This window comes from Silurus meridionalis, chromosome 28, assembly GCF_014805685.1.
Source record: "Silurus meridionalis isolate SWU-2019-XX chromosome 28, ASM1480568v1, whole genome shotgun sequence".
Taxonomy (NCBI): domain Eukaryota; kingdom Metazoa; phylum Chordata; class Actinopteri; order Siluriformes; family Siluridae; genus Silurus; species Silurus meridionalis.
In genome coordinates this window covers 3,657,501-3,670,000 of record NC_060911.1, presented here as the reverse complement: position 1 = coordinate 3,670,000, position 12,500 = coordinate 3,657,501, and the positions used below count along the sequence as shown (strand labels likewise).

The 12,500-nt window shown below is 39.0% G+C and overlaps 1 long non-coding RNA gene across 1 annotated transcript; it reads left to right on the top strand.

The window, feature by feature from the left end:
- The first annotated feature begins 4,435 nt into the window (after positions 1-4,435).
- LOC124381533 lies at positions 4,436-5,337 on the top strand. The gene is made up of 2 exons (XR_006924865.1): positions 4,436-4,526; positions 4,710-5,337. It is a non-coding gene; the product is annotated as an uncharacterized LOC124381533 (long non-coding RNA).
- The last annotated feature ends 7,163 nt before the right edge of the window (positions 5,338-12,500 follow it).

Below are 12,500 nucleotides of genomic sequence, written 5' to 3'. Positions count from 1 at the left end.
CTAAACATACTTAATATACTGAACATACTTAATATACTGAACATACTTAATATACTAAACATACTAAATATACTGAACATACTTAATATACTGAACATACTTAATATACTAAACATACTACTTATACTGAACATACTTAATATACTGAACATACTAAATATACTGAATATATACTAAATATACTGAATATATACTAAATATACTGAATATATACTAAATATACTGAATATATACTAAATATACTGAATATATACTAAATATACTGAACATACTTAATATACTAAACATACTTAATATACTAAACATACTTAATATACTAAACATACTTAATATACTGAACATACTTAATATACTAAACATACTAAATATACTGAACATACTTAATATACTAAACATACCAAATATACTGAACATACTAAATATACTGAACATATTTAATATACTAAACATACTAAATATACTGAACATACTTAATATACTGAAGATACTAAATATACTATATATATACTGAATATAGTAAATATACTTGATATAGTAAGTATATGAATATACCAAATATACTGAAAATATTTAATATACTGAATATATACTAAATATACTGAACATAGTAAATATACTACATATAGTAAATATAGTGATATGCCATATACTGAATATAGTAAATATACTGATTATTCTAAAATTCCAAATCAATTTCAGACTTTATTTATCACACACACATTTGACATGCAGTGAAATGCTTTTTTACGACTGTCCATGTAAACATAAAAAAGAAATAGAATATAAAATAAAGTAAATAAATTCAAATAAAAATAATGTATAAAAATTATAAAGTATATTAAATATATAAGTATAACAATCAAGTGTGAAAATAAGGTTAGGAATAATATAATATACACACACTAGAAAAAACAAACAAACAAATATATATATAAATATATACACACAAATTTACAGAACATAGTATATATACTGTTTGTACTTAATATATTGAATGTACTGAATGTACTCAATATACTAAATACACTATAATACATTTTGTATACTTTATATATAAAATACATTCGAAATGCAGAATCTATTAAATATTTTTTATATCATGAATATACTCAGTATACAGAATATATTGAATAAACCCTATAGACTGAGTTTAATCAATACACTGAATATACTGAAGTAGGAAATACTGCGCAAAGGAGATCGTTTTATTCAGCACAGTGGGTGATCTGTGTGTAGCGAACCAAAGTTCTGTGTTTACTTTCTGTATTTCTTACTTATTATTTCTTAGCCATCATTATTATCTCTAGCCACCATCTTACACATTACACATTACACATTATTAGGTAATACGTCAAGCTAATGAATAAAACTCTGAAAAAAGTCCAAGCCACAGTAACAGCTGCAGTGTGTGTAACAGTAAATAAACACTTTCTGGGGTGCGGTCAGTGTTTACATTCATCCCAAAGGTGTTTAATAGGATAGGGGAAACAAGGAAACTATACAATTTTGTTCTTCCAACTTTGTGGGAACAGTTTGGAGATGAAGCACATATGACTGGGAAAGCCAAGTGTCCTGATACTTTAGTCCATAAAGTGTATTTATAGCTGTGTGTGTGTGTGTGTGTGTGTGTGTGTGTGTGTGTGTGTGTGTGTGTGTGTGTGTGTGTGTGTGTGTGTGTTGAATTCATCGATCAGCTCTGTAATAGACTGCACAGCCTCGTAAATAACTACTGCTCTTGGTGTGGCTGACAAATCACAGCGCCACCTAGTGGATCACCAGAATATGTTGTTGAGACGTGTAGTTAAGGAAGGACCGCCCCCTTTATCAAGCACACTAACCCCAGCCAATCAGGTGTGTTTGAGTACTTGTGTATGTGGAATGTTTCTCTGAGTGTTTCATTGCTTTAGAATGCTTTGTGAACAACATGTGGTGGATTCTGGACTCATCATGTGGTGTTTTGGACACTAGAGGACCCTATAGTTCCCTGGTCCTATCTCCTCAATGCTGGTTAATTATATTATTACTGACGCCTGTGTACATTTATTCGGAGTTTCCTCAGTTTCCTTGCTTGCTGTTCTGTGTTGATTCATGTCTCATGTAAGGTTTCAAAGTTCAAATCCCAGCTACACCAAGCTGCCACCCCTGGGCCCCTGAGCAAGGCCCTTAACCCCATAGCTGCTCAGTTGTATAAATTAGATAAATGTAAGTTCATCTGGATAAGGGCGTCTACCAAATGGCATAATTGGTACCATTTTGTTTTTCTTTTTCTCTTGACTGACCTCTACCTCACTAATAGAGCATCTATCTATCTATCTATCTATCTATCTATCTATCTATCTATCTATCTATCTATCTATCTATCTATCTATCTATCTGTTTATTTAAAGGATTCGTTCGTTTATAATGATTAAAAAACCTGGTGTTCTGTAAAATAGTGTAGAAGTGAATGTTAATATTTCTATATATAATCATGATTATTGTGAACATTTAGAGCTAAAAATACTTCATTTCACTCATTTAAACCACTGTGCTGAGGACGACCAGCATGAGGGTCACGTTAGGTTGATATCGACCTGGATTTTTGGTGAAAACACTGTATATAATATTTAATAAATATGACTATATACTGTAACTAAGATATGACATTTATGACCTGCACAATGGAGGAGGATCAGTCAGTGTTTATGAAATTTGCATAAGAATACGTGTGTGTGTGTGTGTGTGTGTGTGTGTGTGTGTGTGTGTGTGGGTGTGTGGGTGTGTGTTTCGTGTATATGCTCGCTCACACGGTAGGCAGAAGGGGCAGATTAACCGAAATGGGATTTCTCTGTTCTCCGCCCCTGTGGCTTGCACTGGTGTACCTTATCTAAAGCTGCTTTTTACACTGAGCAGATTCTTTCATTAGGCCCCTCATTTCCATCTCCTGCTCCGTCTCGTTCGCTCTGCCGGCCCTTTCATGTAGCATCAGGATGAAGAGTGCTCTCCAAAGTAAGCCTCAGCAGGGGATTATTATCTAATGCTGTATTATACAGCCAGAGAGAGAAATGGAGGAGACAGAGAGTGGAAGAGAGAGAAAGAGAGAGAGAGAGAGAGAGAGAGAGAGAGAGAGAGAGAGAGAGAGAGAGAGAGAGAGAGAGAGAGAGAGAGAGAGAGAGAGAGAGAGAGAGAGATCTACTTCCTTGACAGTCAACAGGGAAGAACGTGGACGTGCTAATAAATGAGTCATGTGCAGAATTAAGGATTTAGTGACGAGAAGGTTTGGTCTTTGTAATGCATTTGGGGAAAATGGACTATGAAAAAATAAAAAAGAAAAAGAGAGAAAGAAAAACTCCCAATTTAGATTAAGGGTGGATAATCTTATTTATTAGACATGTACACACACACACTTACATATATATATATATATATATATATATATATATATATATATATATATATATATATATATATATATATATATATCCGCTCTTGTTGTCACAATGTCGTAGCTGTAAACCATTTTCTTGTTTCAACTTTCAGCTTGTCATTGTTATTGAAAAGTCCTCCATAGTTGTGAGATTTATTTTGATGTTTCCTGAATACTTATTTTCCCAATGAATACTGTTTTTTTTAATTATTATTTCCATGTCATCATGTTATGAGAAGGATTCTAGTGCCAAGTTTCTTTCCAGTCATAGTGTGTGGATTATGGGAGTAGAGTATGTTACTGAATTTCGGAAAGATTTTTGTAGTGTATTATTCAGTTTGCTGAATTTGATTGGAAACCCTTGTGGTGCTAGCTAATGAGCAACATCATTTGCTGATGCATTGATGATGATGATGATGATGATGATGATGATGATGATGATAACGATGAAGAAGTTTGCCTGTATTAGAATGACAAAACTGGATTTCATCATCTGATGACTGTCCAATCCTTTGGGTATTTTGACATCGTGGTATCGAATATTTTCGGGACTAGTTTTGTAACACGCCAACAGATGGCAGCACAAGGCTGCACGCAGAGTCACAGAGAGCACCGACCCGGTCTAAATTTTAGTAAAATGGCCTGATATATATATACGTTCTGGGGAAGTACCAGTTGTTGGCTTACATTTAAAATGTTCTGACCCAGTCGTCTATCCTTCACAATTTGTCAATTTTTCCTGCTTCTAACACATGAACTTTGAGGACAAAATGTTCACTTGCCGCTCAATAATTTCCCATTTACTAACAGGTGCATTGGTGAGGAGATAATCATTGATCTTTACTCACCGCTCATTATGTTATAGTGTCATAATGGTATGCCTGTCAATGTATATCATTATTTGGACTTGTGTGAGTTTTGGCCACTAGATGTCCCCATTGTTCCCAATGTTACTTTCCTCCTGGTTTGCTAATTGTAATTATTGCCACCTGTGTTCAGTTTCCGCTGAGTGTATAGAAGTTCCCCTTTTTTCTGGGTACTTTGATTTTGATTTTTCTTGGCCAGTGTCTCCTGAGTGGTCTCCTCTGTGTCGCCAGTCTTTTGATTCTTTCAATCTTCAGTAAGTTGTTTGCCTTTTTCTTCTTGAGAGACCTTATTGTGCAGAATATTCTTTGCTGACGTTTTCCACTGGATTGTGTTTTTTCAATGCTTTCAATTACTATTTTGCTTTGGAGGACCTCATGATTATAACCATTGTTTTTTTGTTTTTCCCCCTTAACTTTGTTTGTGATTTTGACTTCAGTAAAATGACTTGGCTCTCTGTCTCTGCACTGGGGGTCAGATCCCTCTCTCCTGTGGTGCCCTGATAGAGCGTCTGATGTTGTCGACTGGAGTTTGAGTCCTGACCCGCAGAGAAAATATCAAATTAAAAAAAGGCTTAATGTTGACTGGATGGAGGCTGTAGAGGATATAACGTTGCTCATCAAATGCACTGTTGAAAAATCGAGAATGTGTTTTTCTTGAAAATGGCGGAATGGTCTTTGGGCACTATGGCCCTAATTGTTGTTCTATTTAATTCTTGACATTTTAGTCTAATATTTTTGATCAAGGTTGCTTAGCTTAGCTTGCCTAGATTGAGTTTCTCACCCAGTGTACACCTGAGAAACAGGAGGAAAGCCTGCAGTACACTGGCATTATCCAAGCAAGTTCTCTGAGAAACCTGCATGCTCGACACTAACTCTTCTCAATGGTGTGTTTTTTGAGTTTTATAAAGTAGCTTGTGTTCCTGAGGGATCCCTCCATATAAACATGTTGCCATCAGAGGTGTAAAGAGAACCTGAAAATCATACTCGAGTAAAAGTATAGATAATTTACTGTGAAACTTTTCACCAATTCCATTGTAACTTAAGTAAAAGTCTTTGAGTATCTGATTTCAACAGTAATTTGTCTTGTTTTATTTCCTAAAACAAAATTGTACACCTAAACACTGCATTAAACATCAACACAACATCAACATCAAACTCTAGAGCGCCTCCGTCTGGTCGCTTCACAGCTGCTCCACGATATAATGTTATACGATATAGATAATAGTTATATTTAGAGATTTTCATGCCACACGTATGTTGTTGATACCTTGGGCAATGATCTCAGTGCAATGATAATAATTAGTTACATGTGCAATAACCTTTATAACTGTTACTGCAGTCTGACTTTTCTGCCATCTGGGTTTCACTGCTGCTACACGTTTCATTTCACTTAATATACATCTTATGTTTATTCATGTATATTTTCTTGTTATTGTTTAATCTTTACTTTGATTGTAACTTTGATTACGCTGCTTATATCTTTGATACTCAATACATCTAAAAAGTAGCCAAAAAAAATCACTTCATTACAGTAACCTGATTGCAGTTTATTTAGCGTTCACTTAACCGTAATAAACAATTAAAATATATCCTGAGACGTCCAAAGATTCTTACAGTACAGGCCTCAGATATGCGACCGAAGACGCAGCGAATACAGACAGGAAATGACCTTTTCCCCATCAACAATGACAGATTGCTACCGTCTCCTCAGGATTTCTTGAGGTTATTGTTTAATGTGGAATGTTAGAATTGGAGTTTTTCTTGGTAATTGTGATTCATTTTTGGAGCGGCATGGCTATGTTTAACGGGACGCTAATACGGCAGGACACGGAGGTTAAACACACTCATCTATTCACCTGCCGTCGCTGTTCCGCTCGGCGAGACTGCGGTGCACGTAATTAGGCGCTCCGAGGGCCGGGAGCGCGGTAAATTAATTCTCAAAACAAACAATGACTCCACCTGCAGTGAGGTAGGAATGCTAATCATACAATGTGCACGTCCATACGAGACGCTTCATATCTCGGGCTTTAATTTTCTTTTTTTTGGTGGGGGGGAATAAAGAAATTGCACAAACGTAACATGGCCACGTTTCGCTCATTCTTAATCCTGCTGTGTTTCTTCTCATCCACAAATAATAGGCAGGTATTTTTTTCCCCTCAGGGCTCCGTTTGACCGGGCGAAACGAAAGAGCGAGGATCACACAGAGCGAGCGTTATTGCGCCGAACAAGAGACTGAATTTAACTTGGCAAAATGGCAGCCGCTCTGTGTACCGCGCTTAATCTCTGTTCATCCCGTTCTTCTGCCTCGCGGATCAAGCAGGACAGGAAGTACACGGAGAAAAATTCGACAGGACCCGTGTTAGATTTGCAACCCGAACACTGCGTGTGAGGAGAAACGCGGGAGAAGAAAATGTTCGAGACGAGACATATTATCATTCTGATCTTCCTGCCGTTTTACAGTAACATGGAATCTTTAGTTCTGCTTTTTAAAGGTGGTATTTTCAGTCCTGATCAGAACCAGAAAGCGGCAAAAAATAAATGGTTTGAGAATAACTGCTTTTGACTGGTGGTGTTACGGCTAATAAAAAGAGGAAAATGTCTTATGGGATGGATTTGAATTATGGGATGCGCTTTAAAATAGGCCAGCCGTTCTCCGAGTGAGAACCCTGGGACCACCGGGGCTCGATTACAGACCACCTTTTAGTAAATGTTTACAGTAAATTTATAATTGAGTTCCTGTGGCACAGTGCTGTTGATCTTGATTCTGATTGGTCAGACAGTTTCACGTCAAATGCGTCGATCCTTTTCTAATAACAGTTTACAACATTCTCCTATTAAAACAAACATGTAGACTTGTTCATGTGGCTGGTTTGACTTTTACAGAAGGTCTCCAGTGTTCGCCCGTTTTCCGCCATGAGGAAGTCTTCACAATTGAGCAATTGGTGAAATTCCCCCGGATCTCCGTCTCTGCACTGGGGGTCCAGAGTGGGTTGCACATACAAGGATTTTGTCCATGGTGTGCTGGAGCTATACAAATATGAAAAACTATATAAATAAATAGGAAGCATTATGGTAAAGCTGTTAAAGCTACAATTCCTGCAAAGATTTCCCAAAAATGTCCAAAGTGTGGCGTTGCAATATAGTGTAACTTGTTGATTGTGTTGATGTAACACAAGTGTAAAGTTACATTACTGTAAATGGTAATTGGAAGCAGATCAGAGATGATGGTGGATCCTTGATGAGGCACAGTTCCACTTGGGGGGGGACAGCTTCTTGCCAGAGGAAATGACTCAAAAAGTCTTTGCTATGGTAAGAGGATTGTAACTGAACGCTATCTGCCTGCTGTACACATCCAGGACCAGCGTCTTGTAGAGGTAAAAGATCTCAGCAGAGTAAATGACATGCTGCAGTTTTTTCTTTAGCAGTGAACCAGACTGGAATGGAGATGGAGGTGAGCATAGACTAAGTGATTGAGGCGCAGAAGTCCACCATCTGGTAGGTTGAAATGCTTCAGTTGAAGATGTCAGTTCAGTTGATGTTCAGCTCCCAACTGAGGTCCTGAGAGGTGGTCTTGAGAGATGACCTCGTCTCAAGAGGCTGCATCATATCAGCAACAAAGATGAACATTTTCCTTCTTTTCCTATAACAGCAGGTCCTGTAGTGGCTTATTTTCTTACTTCCCCAAACCTCAGAGACTCGATAACAAGTCATTAGTAATAAACACCAGCTTTATTTATATCTTTTAAAATAAATGAACAAGAATTCATTCATCTAATTTAACAAATTCATCGAAATAATAAAACTCTCTCAGAACGAATACCGTTTGCCTACAATGTAACTGCACTTGAGCCATGAGAATCAGGTGTAAAGGAATTCAGAAATACATGATGATGATGATGATGATGATGTAGATGTAAAAAAAAAAAAAAACGACACCTCCGTGGTCGAATCTAAACGGTAATCAGCGCTAGACGCTCTCTCCGCCCACAAATCCTTCCTCCACACGTCACGTGAGAGGATTTTTGTATTTTTGGATCTGAAAGCTGACGAGATGTCGCATCTGTCCATCATGTTCCATCAGAGCAGATGTTTCTTTTCCTGGACAGCGTTGGCAGATATTTCTGGTTTGGAGGTTTGGATGCTTTAATTGATGGAGCACGCGAGCTCGATAAACCGACCACGCTGAGATTCTATAACCACTTATCCTCGAGTGCTGGCATGTGGATCAGAGGGCTGTCTATCAAATCCCAAGGTGTTGGTTTATTTTCTGGAGCATCTCTGACGGTTTAGATTAATGCTCTCTCCATGGTTGTTGTATCCAAAGTAACTGCAAGTGTATAATAAACAGATTTGGAGTGGTGCTTTTTGATAAAAACACAAATTCAAACACTTTATTTTATTTTATTTTTTTTATTTGAAAGAGTATCAGAGTGATATTTTAGTGATGCACATTATGGAAGAAGTCTCCAGTGTTTATAGCCCTGGAATATGTTTCCCATCAGCCACTGCAATGCCGGTTCCACCACCATATTCTTATGCTTTTCATTTTGTAGCTCTCTGATAGCAGGCCATTCAAGAGCTTCCATTCCAACCCATGTAAACCATATCTTCATGGAGCTGGAGCTGGCTGCATGGACACCTGACCATACAACACCTATGTGATATCCCATACCACACTAAGTCTTCATTTCCTGTAATAAACACCTCCACTCTTCTGGGAAGATGCTCCACTAGATTTTTTGCTCATTCAGCAATGAGGGTGTTGGTAAAGTCAGGTACTGATAAAGGTGATGTGAGGAGGTCTGGGGTTTAGTCAACGTTCACATATGTTCAATAGCTCTACAGGAGGAGATTTTTCTCTCCAACCCATCTAGAGCATATCTTTATGGAGTTGGCTTTGTGCACAGGTGCATTGTCATGCTAGAACTGGTTTGAGTCTCCTATTTGAAGTGATGGAAAATTCCATACTACCAAATCCAAATACGTCCTATATAATTGTGTGCCAACTTTGTGGTAACCGTTTGGGAACATCCCACAAGAGCTGCAGTTTTGGAGATGCTCTGACCCAGTCGTCTAGCCATCACAATTTGTCATACTGGCAAACTCCGTACACTTCCCATTTCTCCTGCTTCTAACACATGAACTTTAAGAACGTCATGTTCACTTGCTGCCTAATATTTCCCACCTAGTACCTGGTGCCATGATGAGATAATCATTGTTCTTCACGTCACCTCTCATAATGTTCTACCTGTTCAGTGCACATTCTACCCTGTAACCCTTTACCCCTTGGTCACATTTTTTTCTCCGTGTTTGAGGGCTTGATGTGCTTCAGTGGTCTAGCTCTTGAGATATTGTTTGTGTGCACACGTGTGCTTTTTAATAACTCTCGCTACAGACGTGTTCGCTTTAAAACCCGAATATGATTTGGAATACAGAGCAACTTCGTCGCAGGCAGTTTGTGCTCCTGACTGGTTCCTGCCGATGGGTTTGATACACAGGAGAAGAGAAACACGATTACACTCGCAGGCTGGAACAATCGGCCGGTGGGAGCGGACCATCGGGGAGAACATCTACAGTGTGTTTTTTGTCTGAGAAAATCGATATTAAGGAACTTAATCCTGCTAAGACCTCATTCGTTCTCTCTCTCGTTCTCTTTCTATTGAGCATATGTACATTTTAGTTCAGTCGTTTTTATTTCTCAGTATTTCTGTAGTTTGTCCCTCGTTTTGGGCGTATGAACGCTAGCATCGGTCATGTCAGTATAGCATGCTTTGAGTTTTGAATCTACAGACAGGAAGATGGAGACACTGCTTTGGTACTTTGTGATTTTTAAGTGTGCGAAAACGCTGCCGTCTCTAATCTTTCTCAGGTTTCTGAAAAAGAAAACGATATAAAACCAGGCAAATGAGGTGGGGAAAGTGCACCCGGTGTCTTGATGACAGAGAGACGCCATCGGCTCGTCGATGTTCCGCCGGATTACAAAGAGGCAGATAGAATCGCTCTATTACAGGCTTTTTTAGTCGTCCTAACAGCCGTAGGATTTCCAAATTGGACTTCAAATGTGTTTTTCTGAATGGCCACAAAGCCGAGATTTTGGTGGTGGTGTTAAATAAAAGAGTGATGGGGAGAGAGAGAGAGAGAGAGAGAGAGGTAAATGATGTAAGCGAGGAAAAAGATGAGTAAGATCCAGCGTGGCGATATTAAAGGGTTGATTTCGCACAAAATAAGTTTATGAGAAAAGCAAGGATACATATATAACGATCGAAATGAAATGCTGATGTGAGGAAAATGGGGGATGGGGGGATTTTGATGTTTGAAATCTTGAAGGCGTTCATTTTTTTTCCTGAGTAAATCCAGTAGCTCATATTTCTGCTCCTTCCTCTATTGACAAGCTGTCAAACATGGCCGCCAAGACGGATGCCGTGTCGCTTTTGTAGGCAAATCGCATGCAACACAGGTGTCAATTGTGGTAACTTTGTGTGTGTGTGTGGGGGTTTCCTGTCAATTCATTCTTTAACTCTGGATGTCCCATCAATCACCATATATTTTAATAACCATAGTTGTGAACTGATGAACCTACAGCACTCGTCCCATCTCCATGACAACAGACATCATTATTTCCAGCTTGTAAACAGACCTACGTAAAGATCTTTAACTGACCTGAGGTGAGGTTTTTTCCATTGTTCTAGAGGTTAAAATGTCCAACACATCCACCTGCTTGTCTTATCGTCTTCCCTGTTTTTTTGGATCGAAGGCTAGTGTTTGATTTTTACACATCCGTGCTTCAGATTCGTCTTTTAAAAGAGAGGAGCGAGCTTTTATTTCTGCTGAACATCGGTAATTAAATGAGTCATGCTCAAAAAAAACATGACCTCAGCAAATCTGAGGAACTTTAGCCACACTCGATCAGAGGAAGTTTTGTGTTTCAGGGTGCAGCTTCTCACACTGTAGGCTACGTATAGAGTATTTACTAAAAGAAGCATCAACAGCATGAACCCATGAATTCTGAGCTGGTGGTGGTGGTGGGATGGTGTGGAGAACGTTTATTCAGAACACCTTGAGCTTAATCTGGCAAGGACCAAGTTGTGAAATTTGTGTCTGTTGTTGGTAAGTTCAGGGCAGATTTTATAAGTTTGGAAGCTTAATGGGCATCTTACACACACACACACACACACACACACACACACACACACACACACACACACACACACACACACACACACACAGAGTTTAGCAGTTAATACCAACCTGTGTCTTGGCAGAATTGCTGTGTGAATGTTGAAGGAAGGAAGAATTAGAAGGCAAAGAGGAGGAGAGGGGGCAGATAGAAAGTGAGAAAAAGTGTAAAAGATAGTGTGAGGGGAGGGAGGGGGGGTAAAAACAGAAGAAGGGAGAGAGAATAAAGAAAGACGGATAGAGTAAGAGAAAATGGCAAGAGAGAAGGAGAAATACCACGAAAGGAAAAGTGAGAGAGCGCATAAGAGAGAGACAGTGAGAGATGGACAGACTGGGTGTAAAGATGGAGGAAGGGAGGAAGCAAGAAAGAAAGGCAGAGAGAGAGAGAGAGAGAGAGAGAGAGAGAGAGAGAGAGAGAGAGAGAGAGAGAAAGTGAGGTAAAAGACCTTGACCGAGAGAAAATGAAGAAAGACGGAGAGAAAGAAAGGCAGAGAGATGATTGAGAGGAGAGAGAGAGAGAGAGAGAGAGAGAGAGAGAGAGAGAGAGAGAAAGAAGAGGAAAACTAAGAAAGAGAGACAGTGGGGAGGAAAGAGAGAGAGAGAGAGAGAGAGAGAGAGAGAGAGAGAGAGAAGCTGCCTGACAGCTGAAATGAATATAAATGATGAAGAAAGCGTCAGATGAACACGTGACTGTGTAAAATAGTGAAAGTGTCGAGCACGTGACGATTATAAACGTCCTTCTGAAACAGGGTTGGTTTCCCTCAGTGCCATTTAGACCAGAAGCTTCCCAGGCAGTGTGCTGCTGTATTTGTAAAAAAAAAACTCTACTGCATCGATCTATCTCGCGCTGCTGTTCGGGGCCTGGAGACAGACGTGGACTCGAGCCGGACCCGTCTGATCTCTTGGTAAACTCGCTGAGAAAACGGTTTGAATTGGAAATGAGTCCTGATTATCAGCAGCATCTGTGTCAGTCTTCGTCTCGTCACATTGCATATGGAAGTTCTTCACGACGCCACTGAGATCTGATCTGAGTAACGTCACTGATTCATTAG